Raw genomic sequence first — 19030 nt, forward strand, 5'->3', positions numbered from 1 at the left:
TTCCACGAACGGTCCAAAAATGCCGCTCCACATTCCCCGTCTTTGGAATTGCGACGTTCGACCGGCAGATGAGACGAACGCATTCCCATTGTCTTCTTACTCGGTCCGGCTCCCTCGCTCATTTTATACTCTTTCTTAAGTTTAAGCGAAAAAAACGAGGGCTAAAAATTAGAAGTAACTTGATAGGCTGACGTCTACTTTTTTAAATATCATGTGACCTACCGACGTATCGCGCACCCCTGATTTAAACATTGTTTTAAGATGAAGTTCTGTATCCGGGCCTCGTCATCCCCCCGATATTGTTTATTATTTGTCGTTAAAGCCTCGGATGTGAAAGAGTCTTATTAAGGTTAGGCAGCAAGTTAGGCTATGCAGTGTGTGTGTGTGTGTGTGTGTGTGTGTGTGTACGTTTGTGTATGTCTTTGTCAAAAAAAAAAAAAAAAAAAAACCTCACTTATCCAAGCTTATTGTTCTGTATATTTCCTGTGCTTCGTGTATTTGCAGTCCCTATGTCCTCTATTGTAAGTCGCTTTGGATAAAAGCATCTGCCTAATTTAATGTAATGTAAAAGTTCAGTGATCCCTCGCTATAACGCGGTTTACTTTTCACGGTTTCGCTACTTCACGGATTTGCATCGTGCGTTGTGTTTTGCATTCTGATCGGCTAAAAAGTCACTCCGCTTCTTCTCTACCTGTGCCTCAATAACGTTGCAGTTTAATATGTACACGTACGTAAAACAGCTTGCCGAATTTACATGACGTACGTGCAAATTCTCTTGCGATTTCGAGTTTCTCTAAAACCCATAATGTTGACAAAACGCTCTGGAGCGACAAAAGCACCTGCGGCAGGAAGATGCTATCTATCGCAGATAAAGTTAAACTTCTGGACATGCTAAGGGAAGGTAAAAGCTACACGGCTGTAGGTCGGCATTACGGAATTAATGAATCTTCCGTTCGTTCCATAAAGAAGGAAGAAAAAAACATAAGAACGAGAGCAGCGATGCATAATAGAGTATTTAATTGTATAACAATTATAAAAAAAAATAAAGGTTTCTACTTCACGGATTTTGCTTATCACGGGTTCTTTTTGGAACGTAACCCCCGCGAAAAACAAAGGTACACTGTACCAGATAAAATGCCTCTGTGCATGACTGGATCAGATATTAAATGAAATGACACATAATTATCCTAACATGACTCCCGTCTTGCCGGAGCCGCGATGCTAAATGCGCGGTCGTGGTCATCGCGGTTCTTGCATCCAATTCCGCCGCCGCAAAACTATTATTTCCGGAGGTGAATCACCGCGAATGTTCTCAAACAGCAACTTGTCATTTTGCAAAGGATTATTACAGGAAGTACTTAGAGCGAGAGCCTCAAATAAGGGGGTGACTGAATTAGCCGAGGAGCCGCGAGTGTTTAAGCCCCCTCATCACTTGATTGAGGAAGCACCATCTAGGTTAGCGTTCCGGAGACCGTCCTCCTCCCACTCACATGCACACGTCGTCTCTATAGAAGACAACAGACCACACACACACACACACACACACACACTTTTTCGGAGCTGTCTGATGAGGATTAGTATTTGAAAAGCCCAAGCGTGGGAACCGTTTCCTCTCCACGTGTTTTCACACTGAAATCAGGTCTCCGGAGGGAAATGACATCAGTGCGGTTCAGAAGAAGTTCAGGTTTGGAAACAAAGGCTGCGCGGCGCCGGGATTTGCGGCCGATCGTTTCTCAAGCTAGCGCGAGGCCGGAGGTGTTCGGGTCAAAGAGTTTCAAGTGGTCGCGCGCGGGGGTGTGCGCTAATCCTAATCAATGCTAAATCCATGCTACACCTGTGTGGGCTGCCGAGGCCAGCCGGGCGTCGGGAAAACATTAGCATTGTGCATCGGAGGAGCCGCTGGTAGATCGTTTTCAGAAGACGGCGATAATTCCTCGCCAATTAAAACACAATAACTCACTTTTATGCATTTATAACACAGAAATCCAATCAGATGGCAGTTGTTCTAAGCAGTGTCTCGAAAACTCATCGGGAGGAAGGGAACTATTCTCCTTAGCTTGGTGAAATCTTCTTGTCTTGACGTTCCAGCCCTCATCCCAGAGGGTTCCTCACTTCTAATTACCAGAGGGAGTTTCCAAATATACCTGCCAGGTTTTTGGGCAGGTTTAGGTTATGGTGAGTTGATCAGCTTCATTGGAGACCTTAAATCGTCCAGACGCGGGAATGACAGTGATCGGTTGCATGTCGATACGATTTCTTGACAAAATCTTCTGTCGAAGGCAACCGGACTTGAATTTCTTCACTTGACATCAAGTGAGGGGCTTCGGAGTTTTCTAGGTTGTGGTGGCTCGTAAAGGGAAGAGTTGATTCGGTCTAAGGAGGTTGTTATGCTAATGGTGGTGTCTTCCGTTGGGACAAACGAGCAACTTTTGTCGGATTACCTGGTTTGGGATGTGAAAAGGTGGAAACCCGTTGGACCACATAAACCCATGTTGACTTTACGGGGGCCGGTTCTGGTGGTGGATCTGTCCTGGTAGTTCTGAGGGTGCAGAAGGTCCTGGTCCCCATGTGTGAATCCCTCTTGGTCTTGATCGCAGTGCGGCGTTGTACGTTATACAGTAATATTCTGAAACTCCCAACAGGTCATCAGAACCCGAGAAGCCTCTCAGGTGAGGCCTGGAACGTCTTCAAGTGAGGACATTTAAAAGTCCAGTTGCCGAGACAAGAAGATTTCACCAAGAATTCACCACAACCTAGATGACTGAGAACCTCCACAGACATATTCTCCTTTCCGTTCACTCATTCATTCATGCAAGCATACATGTCCTGCACCATCATATAGAGATGTGCATCCATTCACCCTTTCTGGACCAATGAACATCCTCGCCTTCCCGAAAGATCAACCAAAAACCACACCGCGTTTTGCCTTAAACATCCCATCTCTGGCGAACCAAACCCTCGAGATTGCGGTTGCCGGGGGCGACCATCACCGATAGCGCCCGTCCCCATCTTCTCGTCAAGCGGCCGCCGTCCCTCTGACCGCCTCTGAAGCTGGTATACGTTCACAAATCATCGCGTCGCAGGGATTAAAAAGACATTTTCTGTTTCTCTTAAACACACCGGTCCGTCAGCTCATCCTCCCACACGGTGTCAAGAAAACAATCACGATAAAGTTTGATTTGACACTTTTCCTCCGTTTCGCTGTCGGATTTGAGCAACCGCAGCTCTCGTCTGTTTGCCCATCGCGTAAAAAAAAAAAAAAAAAAATAGAATTCAGTCTTTAGGTGCTTTAAATCAAGCGTCTTTGTTAGCTTAAACAAATATAGGGAGAAAAATGGGTCTTCGGAGGAGAACAGATGGGGGATCGTGATTTCTTTTAACTCCGTTTAATCTCCGCTTGTCATTTAGACACATGCCGAGGAGGTAACGGCGAGGAGAGAAGGAAAAAAAAAAGAATGGATCGAAGTCGCCGCGCGAGTTGAGAGGATTTTTTTTCTGACGCGGCAAAGAGTGTGTGTGTGTTTAGAGTCAATCTGCGGAGGAAAAGGGGGGAAATCGGAGGAGGAAGGTTTCACTGACGGCGAGTCTCCGGGGGGGAAAAAAGCGGCGACCCGGCCGGATTCCCCCACCGCGGACCTCGTTAGCATCGACGGCGAGCGAAATACGTCCTGCAAGTAAAGGGATGATGACCGTTTTGGGAAAACAAATTCATCGGATACTCGGGCGTCAGATGTCGTTTTTAGTCATTATTTCTGTGAGCGTTCATCATGATCAATCTGATGCTATTATTTAATCCAGGGGTCGGTTTTAAAATTAATAATAATAATGAGTATTTTATTTTGTTCCTTTTTTAAAATGTCATTTTAAATTTGAAGATTATTGCACATCTAAAAGAAATATTTTTGTCACTTTCTGCATACGCCAGTAAAAGCATGACAGGTTTGCTGCCGGTGGATAGTATAAGTTTTTTTTTTAAGTTGTTGTTGTTTTTTTTTTTTCTTTTTCATAAATACAAGGACCAAAATAGAATATTTCACTTAAAAGTATTTAGCTTTTTCAGAGTTTTCATTTTGCTGCATGCAGAAATGTCATTTGGTTTTCTCAGTTGTTTGTTGATTTAAAAAAAGAAAAAAAAATACAACACATATTTTGTTTCACATTATAAAAGCAAAAAAAAAAAAAAAAACATTGTATGCCGCCTTAATTCATTTTAAATTTCAAAAAGGCTTGCGTGGCTCCCGCTGTTTTCCTTACTGTGAGGAAAAGGCTACAAATAAGTGGTAAAGGTTGCCGACAACTGGTTTAAACAGTCACCAATCCGGATGTAAATCAAAACGTCGCGTCGTGAGTTGGTCGATCTCTGTCGCCGGGCGGTTTTATCACCGCGGCTCGATAACATTATGATTCGATGATAGAAAACTGAAAAAAAAAAAAAAATTCCCATTAGGTTCATTCATGATCTTTACCGCTAATCCTGCTGTGACCGGATGAGACGACCAATCAAATTTGCAGATATCCCAACATTCACCCTCTCATTCAGACGTCTTGAATATTTATGAACCTCCTGCATGTTTTTGGACAGAACCTTTGGACCTTCTCGCCACCTTCTTGCTGTCCAGCAGAAACCCTAGAAACGACTTCTTTTTTTTTTTTTTTTTTTGAAATAACAGCCGGTCCAACTTTTACATCTCGGATGAATAATGTCGTCATTAAGACGCCGCCCGTAAATATCCCGGGGAGACACTCCAGCGTCTGCGCGTCGTATCAAATGTGTGTGTGTGTGTGTGTGTGCAGCAGGATGGCTGCGGCCGTGCAAATCGCCGGTGATAAAGCGTATTAATCCATCTCGCCGTGACGTGCACGTGAGCCGTGGCTGTCGGGTTGCGTTTACTTGCCTATGCTGATCTCCCTGGAGGCGACCTCCGGCATCTTCTCTGACCTTGAAGCCCGTTGCCCGTTTCAGTTTTAGCCGTAAACTGTCGCGCCTCCAGGTTTCCGAGCGCACGATAAATGTTTTGGTGAAGATTTATTTACATATATAGTTAAAAATGTACAAATATGATGGTAAACGGCGCAGGTGGCAGGTGGTGATGCGGATCCTTCGGGATCCCCGATGGCCCCATGAACATTTTTCTGCATTTTAGGTCCTCAGATTATTTTCACTTTACTTTATTTTCTCCATTTCCGGTCATTTTATGGAGAAGATCTCAGGAGGTAATGATTGACAGGCAATTATTTCCCGGGGATAGTCGTTTAGATTCTTCGTAAAATATTCCAAGACCTGTTTTAGTTTGGGTTGCGGTTAATTAAGTCCAACGGCACCAGAAAAATACCCGAGATAGATCCACATCAAGCTAATTACCGAAATCGAACTTGATAAAATCCATAAAAGGGCTTTATTTTAATCAAATCACGTCATTCCATCCTTTCGTTTCCACAGCAACGTTTCAGAGCCTCCATCACACTTTAAATCAATCCGTCGGAGAGCAAAGCTTCAATAAATCTGACCAAACAGTCAAACCGACAGCGACGCTTGACTAAAAGCGATACGAGCTGATTTTCGTTTTGGCCCGAACGTCACCCACTGATTAATCCCTGCGTGTTTTTTGGCACGCCGGACAGTAAATTATGGGAGCAGAGGGCGACGGTGAGGCCTTTCCTCAGTGCAGGCGTCCGTCTCCTCAGCCATCCCTCCATTGGTGCCACTGAATTATGCAAGGGATGTCAGAGGAGATGGCGGGGTGATTTCACTTTCCACGAACCAATACCCATCATCAGCTAATAATATGCTCTGAGAACATTTAGAGGATCTCTTTGGTCCAATCTCTTTGTCTGCGTTAGTCATTATTACAATTTTGTAAAAGCAGTTGGCTTGTACTTGGAGACCTGGGAAAAGCATTGAACAGAGTCCCAAGAGAGAAACTCATATCGTATGATGAAGTCTGGAAGGCAGAGAAGTATGTTTGACTGGTGCAGGACATGTATGCTCAATGTGAGACAGTGGTGAGGTGTAGGTGTAATAGAGAAGTTCAAGGTGGAGCTGGGACTCCATCAGGGATCAGCTCTGAGTCCCTTCTTGTTTGCAGTGGTGATGGACAGGCTGACAGATGAGGTTAGACAGGAATCTCCATGGACCGTGATGTTTGCAGATGACTTTGTGATGTGTAGTGAGAGCAGAGAACAGATGGAGGAAAATCTAGAGAGGTGGAGTTATGCTCTGGAATGGAAAGAAATGAAGGTTAGTCACAGCAAGACAGAATTTATTTGTGTGAATGAGAGGAACCCGGGTGGAATGGTGAGGCTACAGGGAGTAGGAGCGAAGGAAAGTGGAGAAAAGAGGTGAAGAAACAGGTTCAAGCAGGTTGGAATGGGTGGAGAAAAGTGTCAGGGGTACAAAGAGATAGAAGATTATCGGCCAGAATGAAAGGAAAGGTGGACAAGACAGTGGTGAGACCAGCGATGATGTGTGGACTAGAAACTGTTACAATGACCAAAAGACAGGAGGCAGAGTTTGAGGTCGCAGAAATGAAGATGTTGAGGTTCTCTTTAGGAGTGACCAGGACGGAGAGGATCAAGAATGAGTCCATCAGAGGGACGCCACATGTTAGATGTTTTTGGAGAGAAGGTCAGAGAAGCCAGACTGAAATGGTTGGGTCATGGACAGAGGAGGGATAGTGGATACATTGGCAGTGGGATGCTGGAATTGGAGGTCTTGAGGAAGACTAAAGAGAAGATTTATGGACATAGTGAGAGAGGATTTGAAGTTAGTTGGTGCGAGCGAGGAGGATACAGATAATGGAGTTAGATGGAGAAGGTTGCTCCGCTGTGACGACCCTGAAGGGAAAAGCCCGAAGGAAAAGAAGAATTTGTAACAAGGGTGCAGGACACGTATGACCGAGTCAAAGTGATGACTGAGATGGTTTGGACCATCTGAACAAAAAAGCCCAAAGGAAAAGAAGAAGAAAATAAGTAGTTGGCTCGTAGTTGGACCTTAAATTCTGACAAAATGTTGACATTCCAATGCTTTAAAAGTTTCCACATTTGCATTTTTTGAGATGCTAAATGAGGTGAGGGGGCGGTTGAGGCTCGGCTGGCAGAGCAGGTGTCCTTCCAATTGGCCTGTCCTCCGCCAAGACACCGAACCCCATGCAATCAAGTAAAAAGCGCTGTATCAGTTGAGGCCATTCACCACTCCGAAGAGGAACGGAGTGATGGAACATTTAGGACAAGAAAGTTTGTAAAGGTGGCGTTTCTGGATTTCAGATCTTCCCCCGTTTTGATTATGCCGGTAAAGGGATGAGACCCGTGATGAGACGCACATGCGGCGCTTTACGGCGTGAGATGAAATTACAGCAAAACAGCGTCTGAGCATAATGAATTCGTCTGGAAAAACAGAGCTGACAAGATAATGATGAAAGTGGGGTTTTTAATTGGAGCAGTAAATGCAGATAGAACAATAATGCAATCAGCAAGGTGTGCGACACAACACAATCTCATTACCAAATAGGAATGTGCGCTCGTTCACTAGCGTTCTCGCACACGCGGCGGCCTCACTGAAATATAAATTTGTGATACAAAAACATCGAGAATGCATAAAACCAATGGGACTAAATGAGCTTAATGTGGCTTAACGCGCCCTAATCGCCGTAAAATTTGAGAGAATTAAATTCTAATGATATTAAGGGTACAAGACGAGGTCAGCCCGAGGCGCGCCGCGAATAAACAAGCAGGTATATGAGAAACACGTCAGGGGTTGAGTCTATTCAGAATTAATTTTCCACTCGAGGCTGCCGTGCCCCCAAAACTTGTGTAATTGTTAATGTGCTTTGTTGCTGTTTTTTCAATCGAGTATTTATTAGTCACATGCGTTCCTGTTTTTGATCTTGGCCTCTAGCTGGCACCGCAAGACCATTTCATTGTCAAAACAATCGCTTGTTTGCCCGCAGCTTCTCACTCATGTTAACATGCTAACGGCTAACCTGTGAAGACAAAAGGTACCCCAACCTCCAATCCCTACCCCATATACTGGAGTGTCCTTGGGCAACTCCGATCCCTACCCTGCATACCGAAGTGTCCTCGGGCAACTCCGATCCCTACCCTGCATACCGAAGTGTCCTCGGGCAACTCCGATCCCTACCCTGCATACCGAAGTGTCCTCGGGCAACTCCGATCCCTACCCTGCATACCGAAGTGTCCTTGGGCAACTCCGATCCCTACCCTGCATACCAAAGTGTCCTCGGGCAACTGCGATCCCTTAGCTTCTCCAGATGGCTAGGTTAGCACCTAGCATGGAAGCTCTGTCAGCTGTGTGAATGGGTGAATGCCATCCGGTGTAAAAACTTTTAAGCTATAAGGTGTCAAAAGCACTTTAGAAAAGGAGGTTATCGGTGGTTCAATCCCCAGCTCCTCCTGTTTGCGCGGCAAGACACTGAACCCCGAGTCGCGGCGTGAAAGGGTGAATGCGTCCTCTTGCGAAGCGTTGGAGACCGCAAGGTGTGACAGGGCTACATAAATTCAGACCATTTCTGGACTGCTCTGCATGAAGACCAGGTCTCAGTGAGCAGACATGGTGACCTGAGGGTATTTGGTATTCGGTTGTGTTCAGACATCTCTCGCGTCTGTCGTTTCTTTTTTTTTTTTTTCGCTTTTGTTTTCGATCCTTGCAGTCAAAATCCATGTCACTCGGCTCCCTCTGCACTCGCTGCACGCCGTACCAGGAGGACAAAGCCAGCAATCCGTAACCTCGGCTCTGTCTTTGCTGTGAGAGGGCGGCGGCGGACGGACGGGTTCAAAAACAAAATGTCTCGATTCGAGCGGATCACTCCTGTCAGGAGCTGCTCTCCCTGATCCAACGGTGCTGGTCGGACATGTCGATTCTTAACCGATAGCTTTGACCGACCAGCACAATGAGTGGTCACAGGTGTGTGTGGTACCAAACTTCACTTCCGTGTGGAAAAATATTGGAAAAACTTCATTTTGACAAAGGACGGACCACAAATGAGAAAAAGGTGTGCCGGGCAGATCTGACATGGGAACTTCTAAGGAGAGGCTCTGCAGCAATGGACATTTACATACTTAATATTAGTTGTTTTCCCGCAGTAGGAGATTCTGGCGGGTCCGAGAATCATTGTAGCTCCCACACTCGGGCAGGGTTTTTTTGCGCCTCCATAGGAACTCATGTGACGTGCTTGATGGAACTCATAAGCCAGAGCCTTCACCAGATACTTCTTTTGGACTGTGGAGCACCGTTTTTTAAATACTAAAATGGTCACCGGTCAGTTTTCTTGCAACAAAATGGACAGAAGCGGTGAGGAATGAAACGACAAAGAGGTCCAAGCTCTTCTGACCTGCTTCACCTCGGAGGGGTTTTAGGATTTGCAGAGGAACATGAACATTTAGCGGAGTTTTTTGACGGCTAACGGAGTTCTACACACGGTGAAGCAGTGCAAGAAGAAGATACAAACACCTCAACCCGTCTGAGAGTCCGTCGTTAGCGGTTTATTTTGAGTTTTGCGCTTAAGGTGCACATAGCACTGCTCTCTACCGCGGCCCTTCACTGCCGGCGAGAATGAAACACTGGAAGATTCTCCCGGAAGAGGCTGGTTCCTGGAAAGAAATTCGATCTGGACACCTCTTGGAACTCTTCTGTCCAGGAGCAGTGAATCACATCGGGATAACATGGCATCGTAAAACCATTTGGCAGCCGATATTCACATTTTCAACAATAGATGAGTGACAGTTATTACCTGTTTCCATTCCTGTCGACTTGGCGTCGCCTCGCGTCGCCTTTTACGGCAGACGGATCGCAGAGAACGGGAGGCGCCGAGTGAGAACGGGGTAATTGAATTTAGCTATTTGTTTATTTGGCGCGTTTTTCCGCCTTCCAGGTTTTTCCTCACCCTAGATAGATACCGTACCTGCGAGAGCGAGGTCGTTTGACAAGGGAGACGAGTTGCGCTCCCGCCAGCCAAAATAACGCCTGGCTGCCGGGCGGATTTTGCCCATGCAAGGTTAGAATAGCCGGAGCGCGGCAAACGTGCACGCCTCCGCCTCGGCCCAAATAAACAAGCCGCATTTACTTTCCTGTAATGAACAGTTAATATTTGATTGAACGCGACCGCCAGGATAAACACTCTGCATCAACGCGGCTGTTTGGTCAGGCAGGCTCGACCTGTCATTCACCCCCCTTTCCAGGTTCTGGAGCTTAAACCGACCAATTTTATTTGAATTTGAGGCAATACTACCTTGATGCATGCTAAATTATAGAGTTGAGAAATAAGGCACGCTGTCTTACTTCAAACATCGTCTGGTATTTTCTTCATTTCTAGTATCCATGTTTGGAAAAAAGGTGTTGCACTCGCCAGCTCACATGCTGCAGTTTCTCTGTTTGCGTCTCCTAACGCCTACGGCCACTGGAAAAGAGTTAGCATGCCGTAATCAGTGATCCCCTCCTTTGCTTTTCCTCTTTCTCCGCTCCTCCGGCATGTCGAGTGTTGGAGCTTGACCTCTGAAGGTCGGATAATCCACCGCGTGTCCTCCTCGGAGTTCAGAAGGGACGACCGGGACGTTCAGCCGAGGCCCTGCTGTCAATTCACTGTTCTTTTTATTCATTCGTTCGTTATCTATAAAGCTTGTCCTGGGCTAGAGGTTACGGCGCTGGAGTCCAGCTGTCGCTGGGCGAGAAGCGAGGTTCACCCTGGACGGGTCGCCAAAAGCATACAAGTCTTCACCCTGTCCTTCGCACTTCATCTAAAACAAGCAATTCCTTCACTTTGTCGCTCATTCGGTCATTCGCTCTTTCATTTTCACGTCACATCGAGACAGGCTATCTTTACGGAGAGCTGTGAGTTTATAAAACCTGTCGTTCACACCTTAGCTTTGCGCCGCGTCGTACCTGCGGGGCATTAAACGCGCGCTGAAATACGATAATGATCGGAGTCAATTCGGAAAAAGCTGTCGCATGCAGATCGGTTGATGGTAATTAATGTGTCAGATGTTATGCGCGTCATTTTCTGCTAGCCCGGAAACGATGCGAGACTCGCTCGATCTTCAACAAAGGTGCCGTATTTTCGGAATTTTCAATCATTTTTTTTACGACACCTCTATGAGCCCTTTCCCGTTGATGCACTTCACGCCCGCTCGGGGAAGTCAAATGAACTCTCAGCTCGCCCTCCGCGGAATTGTCTTCTCGGTGGAACGTCCATATAAACTGCGGGTTCTTGTCACTCCGAGACAGCTCGCCCCTGCAGGACAGTCCAGGAGGAAAAGGGTAAACAGCGGCTTCAAAACTGTCTGAGAATGTGGGATGGGACCGGGAGCGGCCGCTGATTCCTCCGGAGACGGCGTGTTAGCGAGATGGATCGCGGGAAGCTCTGCGATTTCATACCCGCCGCCTAAACCACTCAAGGAGTACAACAAATTCACAGACTGATTGGATTTGTCAGATCAAAGTCTGCAGACATGCAGGGCGTGCAGGGATACCTGGAAGTGGGGCGAGAAACCCGTAATTGTCAGATGGTCCAATTGTCGACTCCCGCCTGCGGAGCGGATCTGCCGAGCGGCCGGGAGAACATCCGAACCGGTTGAAATATGTTAGCCAGGCGGTCGACTATGCATGCAACATCGCTTATTCTGGACTCCGGGACCCAGAGGTCATCAGAAGAGATGCAGGGTTCACCTCGGCCCGAACCTCCTGCATGTGTTTGGAGAATTCGGAGGAACCCCACGCAAGCACAGGGAGAACAAGGGCTCCGTACGTTTTTGTCGGAATTGAACCGCAGACCCTCCCACTGCTTGCGTGCTAACCGCTAACAATATAGCATACAGGGTGAGTACGGCGATGGAGAAAGACTTTGAATTCATTTTTTTTATTGTACTTTAACCTATCGCGGATGAACCAAGAGCGGTCCACAGCTACCTAGCGGAGCCATCTCGGAGTTCAGTGTCTTGCTCAACATCTCTTATCTAAAAATGTTTTTTTTTTTTAACCCTTGTGTTGTCTTGGGGGTCAAAAGTGACCCACTACCATGTTTAGCTGTAGAAAAAAACACCTTAACCTATTTTTTTTCCAACTTGAAATTTTATGACTTTTCCTAAAGAGACCCCATAATTAGAAAAAGTGATACTTCTTTTTTGTTAATGTTTCCAAGTGGGCCGTACACCACTAGGGTACAAAGATTGTCTCATGGGTCATTTTTGAACCCTAGGATAAGGGGAGTAAACACAATGTTAAAATCGCACGAGGGTTAATTTCATGATGATTAATGATGGGTTGTACGTTTCTGGGCGCAGTTGGTTAGTGCAGCACGAAGGACCCTGGTTCGATTTCGACAAGGGTGTGGAGTTTGCAAGTTCTCCTCCCACATCCCAAAAACATGGAGCAGGTTATTTGGAGGAAAAAAAATGCGGAAATCGGCCCGAATGAGTGAGTGAATGTTGCCCGTCTTTGTATGCTGCACTGCGATTGACCGGCGACCAGTCCGGGGTGAACCCTCTCGTCCAATGACAGCCAGGATAGGTTCAGTGCAGGACAAGCCACGGAAGATGGTAGTATTTATTTGGATTATCATCACTACAGGAAGTCCTTGACTTGCGTTCCAATGACGGACATTAAGCGATTTTCGTCGTATTTCGGAACCCCCCCTACGGTTCTGTACATAAGTAGTCACTCACCTTGGCAAACGCATGGCGACGTCTCAGAAGCTGCTACAAGTGCCGGAGATACTGAGGCAGGTGAGTCTGGAAAGGCCGACGTGAACGAAGCCGTCTTCCTCGAATCCTTATCCGTCCGCTCAGCTCGACAACTCCTTCCCGCAGGAACGGTTTAACGTCGCAAACCTCCGGGTTTCGTCAGGTTCATTGGAAACCCTACATTGCCAAAAGAGTGAATGAGAGGGTGAACTGTGTTATGTCTCTATATGACCCGGGAATGAGGGAGTAAGTGGTTGCATGTTTCTCAAAACGACAGGAATCGCCTGGCGCGAACCGAATTGTCCAACCCCTCAGACCTCTCCCGCTTCCGTGACATTCAAATATTAAAAACAGCCGAAAATCTCCTTGCGGATCAGTCCCGCATCTTACAACCGGCATTCGAGTGTCTCCCCTCTGGTCGCTGACTCCAAAACCCAGAGGAGAAGCTCAGGAGGTTCATCGGAGACCCTGAATTGTTCAGATATGTGAAAGAGAGCAGTGGTTCTTAACCTGGGTTCGATCGAACCCCAGGGGTTCGGTGGGTCAGTCTCAGGGGTTCGGCGGAGGTCAAGACACACATTGGTGATGACATCACTGGCCGCAGGTGATCACGCTACATAGCTCGGCCTATCCGTGCTGCGGGGATTTTGGCGCGCTCAGTTGTAGTTACTTGTGACTGTCGTGATGGTACGTCATGTGATTTCTTTCTTGATATTTTAATCCCTTCATACTGATTATGTCGGGCAAAAAAAGAAAGCGGTCGGAAGAATACGTACAATACGGATTCACATGTATGACGGAAAGCGATTGGGATCGATGTCCGAACCGCATGATTTGCAAAGACAAGATGAGCAATTCTAGTCCAGCACCGGCAAAACTAAGGGAAACTAAGGGAACTACAAGAACATAGCGCTCGCTGAATTCAAGGTGAAGGGAGCCAGATTCGATGAAAAGGCTACTCTGCCTGTTCTTTGTACCCATCGACGAAACGATCCTGGATCCAATAAAGAAGGGTTCGGTGAATGCGCATGTAAAACAGGTGGGGTTCAGTACCTCCAACAAGGTTAAGAACCACTGAAAGAGAAGGAGAATGTCGGTATGTCTCAAACCAACCTCCGCCAGCTGAGCCCCAGTCGCCCTGGTGGTCTTTAGCTCACTGATAGATATCCACACAAGCAGCCCCGTCGAGGCGGAGGCTGTCAGACTTACCTGGACGAAAAGCCCCGGCCGATTCCTCGGCGATCTCATTACCGCCCTCGTCAAATCGCTCGGGCCCGCACTCGCCGGCCTTGTTTATCTTGCGGCTGCTTGTAATCGAAAATTTAACGCGGCGCATTTCCACAAACCCTCGAGATTAACGACAAACATAAATGATATCAATTTGGCCGCAGATTGTTTGTGGAGTCGGGGGGTCGAAGGGAGGACTATCAACCGATACGCGGGAGTGCGGTTGTTTCTTTTTATTTCTCGCCCGACGGTCATAAAATTGGAGGCGCGACCTTTTCGTCCAAACAATTTAGCGGTGAGATTAAATACTTCAGGAGGAGTAAAGCGCGCACGCCGCTCCACCTCGCCGTTTACGGCTCCCGGGCTCTCGCGGGAGGAGTAAAGATGGAGGGTTTACGAGGAAAGGAAGTGACCGTTCTGGCGGGTGACGCCGTCACCGCGGTGACCGTTTTGTGCCGGTCCTCTTTTACAATTTACCCGCCCGGTTCCCCTTCCTTCTTCGGGAACTCTTCCGTTCCCCCGGCAGCGTCCGTGTTGGCCGTCTGATCTTCAAATAGAGGCGTCGGTTTGATGTGAATCGAGACCCCAGGGTGCGGGAGGTGTGTGAGATGAGTGGGTGGTTTAACCGGAGAGCCGGTTTGGACAAAGAGATGGCGGCGATTCGGGGGAAGCACCAGCAAGGCGCCCGCCAAGATCCAGGGATACCTTCACATCCAATTCCCTTCAGCTGTGAGACGTGTAAATACCACAGCGCGTTCCTTTCCCGAGTCCCGAATCGGCCGAAGCGCTTCGGTTGGTTCGATTAATTCATTTCCGCCACTTTGCAACACCTGCGTAAAGTAGCGGACGTGCACACGGGATCGTAAGATGGCAAATATATCATTGACCGTTTACGTCCAACCTGCGTCGGAAGCCGCGCTCAACTGTCAATCTGCACTTCTTGGACTTGCACGTCCGCTGAAGCTGTTTCAATTTGCGTTTCCTCAATATGCTCATCCATCACCGTCCTCACAACGCCTATTATTTATTGTTTCGTCTGCGCTAACTTGCTTCCTGTTTCTCTTCGACGGACACCCTATCAAGTTATCCAGCTTTGCTGTGGAAGGAAGAATTTACTTGTGCAGGAAAACACTTTTCCTGAACACCAATACAATAAACACCTCGTGAGGTCAATAACCTGCTTGCAGAAATCAGATTCCTGAAAGTTGCGGCACAAATCAAACGTGCAGTTTCCATCCCTTGCAACCGGAAGCGAGAAAGTGACATGATGCTAAGCTAAGACCTTGTTTTGGTAGAAGCGGAGCTCTTCCAGACTCTCCTCTGCAGCAGCTGCGGCGGGATAAAGTCCGCTTCCGGCCCGGTGGCCCGGCTGATAGCCTGAGAATCAATGACAGGAAATTCCGTCGGCTTTGCCGGCCACCGATAATTTGTCCAAGCTTTAAAAAAAAAAAAAAGTGCCACAACGTTGAATCGCGACCAGAAAGTTTTGCCCCTCAAAGGTCAGCGTTTCGCACGCTGGATGAGCGAATCTGCAGCGGCCGGAGAGTTTCTTTTGATCTCCCGTCCCATTATCCTGCATTTTTGGCCTCGTCTATCACGCCGTGCAAGAACTCAGCCCCGCAGCAGAGAACCGACCGGACGCTCTGATTGGTCGGATTCTGCTGAAGTCGCCGATTGCGGTCCGAGTGTTCGTTTAAGTCCGGATCTGTCGCTGTTATCCGTCATAAAAATGCAATTTTCAAAATTACATTTTCTTTTCACTTTACGAAGACATTCTGCCGCTTATCCGCAAAGTGTCATTGATCCCCGCGAAATACCGGACCGAAATGTATTAGTCAATTTCAGAATGACATTGTGTATTTATCACCTGTCACTCAAATGTCGGAATACTGGGAATCAGAGAGCCGAGCGCTGTAAACCGCGTGCACGCAGAATATAACTGTCAGTCATATTAACATAAAGCTGACGGGTCGGGAGACAGAAAAACGACCAGACACGTTCTGCTGTTTCTGCTGTCGCCACCCCAACACACACACACACACACACACACACACACATGCTGCACACAGAGCCTGTGCATTGCAAACAGTGGAAAGGCATACAATGCTGCCTCTCTCTGGCCGTCCTTCTGTACTGCACTGTTTTGCTCGTGCAGGAGGATTTATCTCTTTTTTTTTCAATGTTTTGCAATACGGTGATCCCTCGCTATAACGCGGTTTACTTTTCACGGTTTCGCTACTTCACGGATTTGCATCGCGCGTTGCGTTCTGCATTCTGATTGGCTAAAACGTCACTCCGCTTCTTCTCTACCTGTGCGTCAATAACGTCGCAGTTTAATATGTACACGTACGTAAAACAGCTTGCCGAATTTACATGACGTACATGCAAATTCTCTCGCGATTCCGAGTTTCTCTAAAACCCATAATGTTGACAAAACGCTCTGGAGCGACAAAAGGGCCAAAAAGGCAGCGGAAGATGCTATCTATCGCAGATAAAGTGAAACTTCTGGACATGCTAAGGGAAGGTAAAAGCTATGCGGCTGTAGGTCGGCATTACGGAATTACAACTCTTGCCGCCGCGGACGTCGGAAAACCGCGACGTAACTGCAGAGACACGACGACGGGCCGCCGTAGGACTCGAGATGTGGAAAGGCTATCTGGTAATCTGGCGTGCCGTGTAACGGAGAGTAAAATGGATCATACGTGATTAATTAGCAGGTATATCTTTAAAGAGCCGTGACGTCCAGATCCCATGTAATCCAGTGCCTTGTGCTGCAGCGTCCAAAAGCTCCTTTATCCTCCTCGTTCAAAGAGAGAATCCCGGATAAATTAACTCTTCCCGCTTCATTTGGAGAGCAGGTGCCTCGGCTCCGTCCGGTCATTGATAAGGACTCGGCTCGATAATTCACATAATAGCATTGGAAAAGAGCGCGCAGTTCATCATCCGATGTGTCATCTTGGCGTACGGCAACGACCCGTGCAGGGAACGCCAGCTAAATCATCCTCCGACATTATGGATGGGGTCATTTGCCACTGTGTCATGCTGTGATTACTACTTTGGTGAAATTGATCCTTTGACCTCGATGGGATCTGATTTTTCCTCCTACTTGGGACTTTGAATGGCGTGAATCTGCAAGGACCAAACAAAACTCTTTATCAACCCAACACACACACACACACACAAAAAGTAAATCCCCCGGACATATGAAACCCAACACACCGAGCCAGATAATTCCAAGGGGGCGATTATGGTCTGGAATGAGAAGGCGGTAAATTAGCCCGATGCGCCGTAAGGAGACAACAGCAAGCAGCGATGGCGAAGGCGGAGGCGTACTTCTCAAATCGTACATCCGAAGGTCGTCCGTCCTCCGGGTTCTGGTTAATCGTAATAATTTCTTCTTGAAGACGTTCGGCCTCGCGTCCGAGAGGCTTCGACAGTCCCTGTATGTACCTGCTTGGGTTGGCCGTTGGTCCAAGGAGTGGAGTGGCTGCATCAAGGTTCATCTATGATGGGTTAATTGCAGAGAACGAATATCCCCATAAGGGATTAAAAATGATAAATTATTATGATTATAGAAGGTTTGTTATGGTAATACGTTAGATCAGAGGTGTTTAACTCATTTTCAGCAAGGGCCACATCAGTATCATGGTTGACTTCTAAGGGCCACATGTAACAGTAGAAATGGAGCTACACGTCTTCTTCTTCTTCTTCTTCTTTCGGCTTTTCCCTTCAGGTGTCGCCACAGCGAGTCAACTTTCTCCATCTAACCCTATTCTCTGTATCCTCCTCTCTCACACCAACTACCTTCATATCTTCTCTCACTACGTCCATAAATCTTCTCTTTGGTCTTCCTCCAGACCTCTTGCCTGGCAGCTCCAATTCCAGCATCCGTCCACCAATATATTCACTATCCCTCCTCTGTCCATGACCCAACCATCTCAGTCTGGCTTCTCTGACCTTCTCTCCAAAACATCTAACACGTGCTGTTCCTCTGATAGACTCATTCCTGATCCTCTCCATCCTGGTCACTCCCAAAGAGAACCTCAACATCTTCATCTCTGCAACCTCTAGTTCTGCCTGCTGTATTTTGGTCATTGTAACAGTTTCTAGTCCATAACATCATCGCTGGTCTCACCACTGTCTTGTACACCTTTCCTTTTATTCTGGCTGAAAGTCTTCTATCATTTAGAACCCCTGACACTTTTCTCCACCCATTCCAACCTGCTTGGACCCGTCTCTTCACCTCTTTTCCGCACTCTCCGTTGCTCTGGACTGTTGACCCTAAGTACCTGAAATCCTCCAGCTTCTTGATCTCCACTCGTAAATTAAAATAAATATAAATTACTCCTTCATGAAGTTATGACTCATTCAAATCCAAAATGTTACAACTGCATGTTCATAGATGTGAAAACCATGATGTTTTTCTAGTTGCCATGTTCCAAAGCTCACTTTCACTGCTGCAGGGATTTTGGATGCAGCTTTTAATTCTTGGACAATTTGTTGTTTTTTTTTTGGAATGCTAACTTTAGCATACTTAGCTCCATGTTTGGCCATAGATTGCCTCGTAACACAAAAGGCATACCGGATTTTTTCCCATCTTTCTTGAAAAAGCCTTCCATCTGCATCAACTTTTCTCCTCCTGGACATTTAGGGATCATTTGTAATTTCTGAAAATGGCATTGATGTGGATACACTGCGATCTAATGGCGGGATGCCGTCACATGGCGGGTAACATGGTAAATGTAGTCGATGGTCCCTACATGTGCTTGACTTATTTATTTGGAGACAATCAAACCTTTCAAGATGTTCTTGCGGGCCGCAAAAAATGACGTGGCGGGCCACATTTTGGCCCGCGGGCCTTGAGTTTGACACTTGTGCGTTAGATGTTTGTGTGGTGGATCTCTTCAGGGTGTTCTGAAGGGTCTAGTGTACATGTCTTGGGGCGGATCTAGGCAAGGCGTTCTCTGGAAGCGAAAGATCATGTAGAAGAGCGGTCTCTCCAGAAGAAGATGGTTTCTTTGACTCCACTCCCAAACCACCTGGCCAGATTGCGGACCACCATAGCTGTGGTCCTCGTCCTTCAGGTGCAAGCAGATCCCCGGAGTCCAGGGCC

The sequence above is a fragment of the Fistularia commersonii genome, chromosome 12 (genome assembly GCF_037954325.1).
Source record: "Fistularia commersonii isolate RoL2024-O1a breed Wild chromosome 12, RoL_Fcom_v1.0, whole genome shotgun sequence".
Classification (NCBI taxonomy): Eukaryota; Metazoa; Chordata; class Actinopteri; order Syngnathiformes; family Fistulariidae; genus Fistularia; species Fistularia commersonii.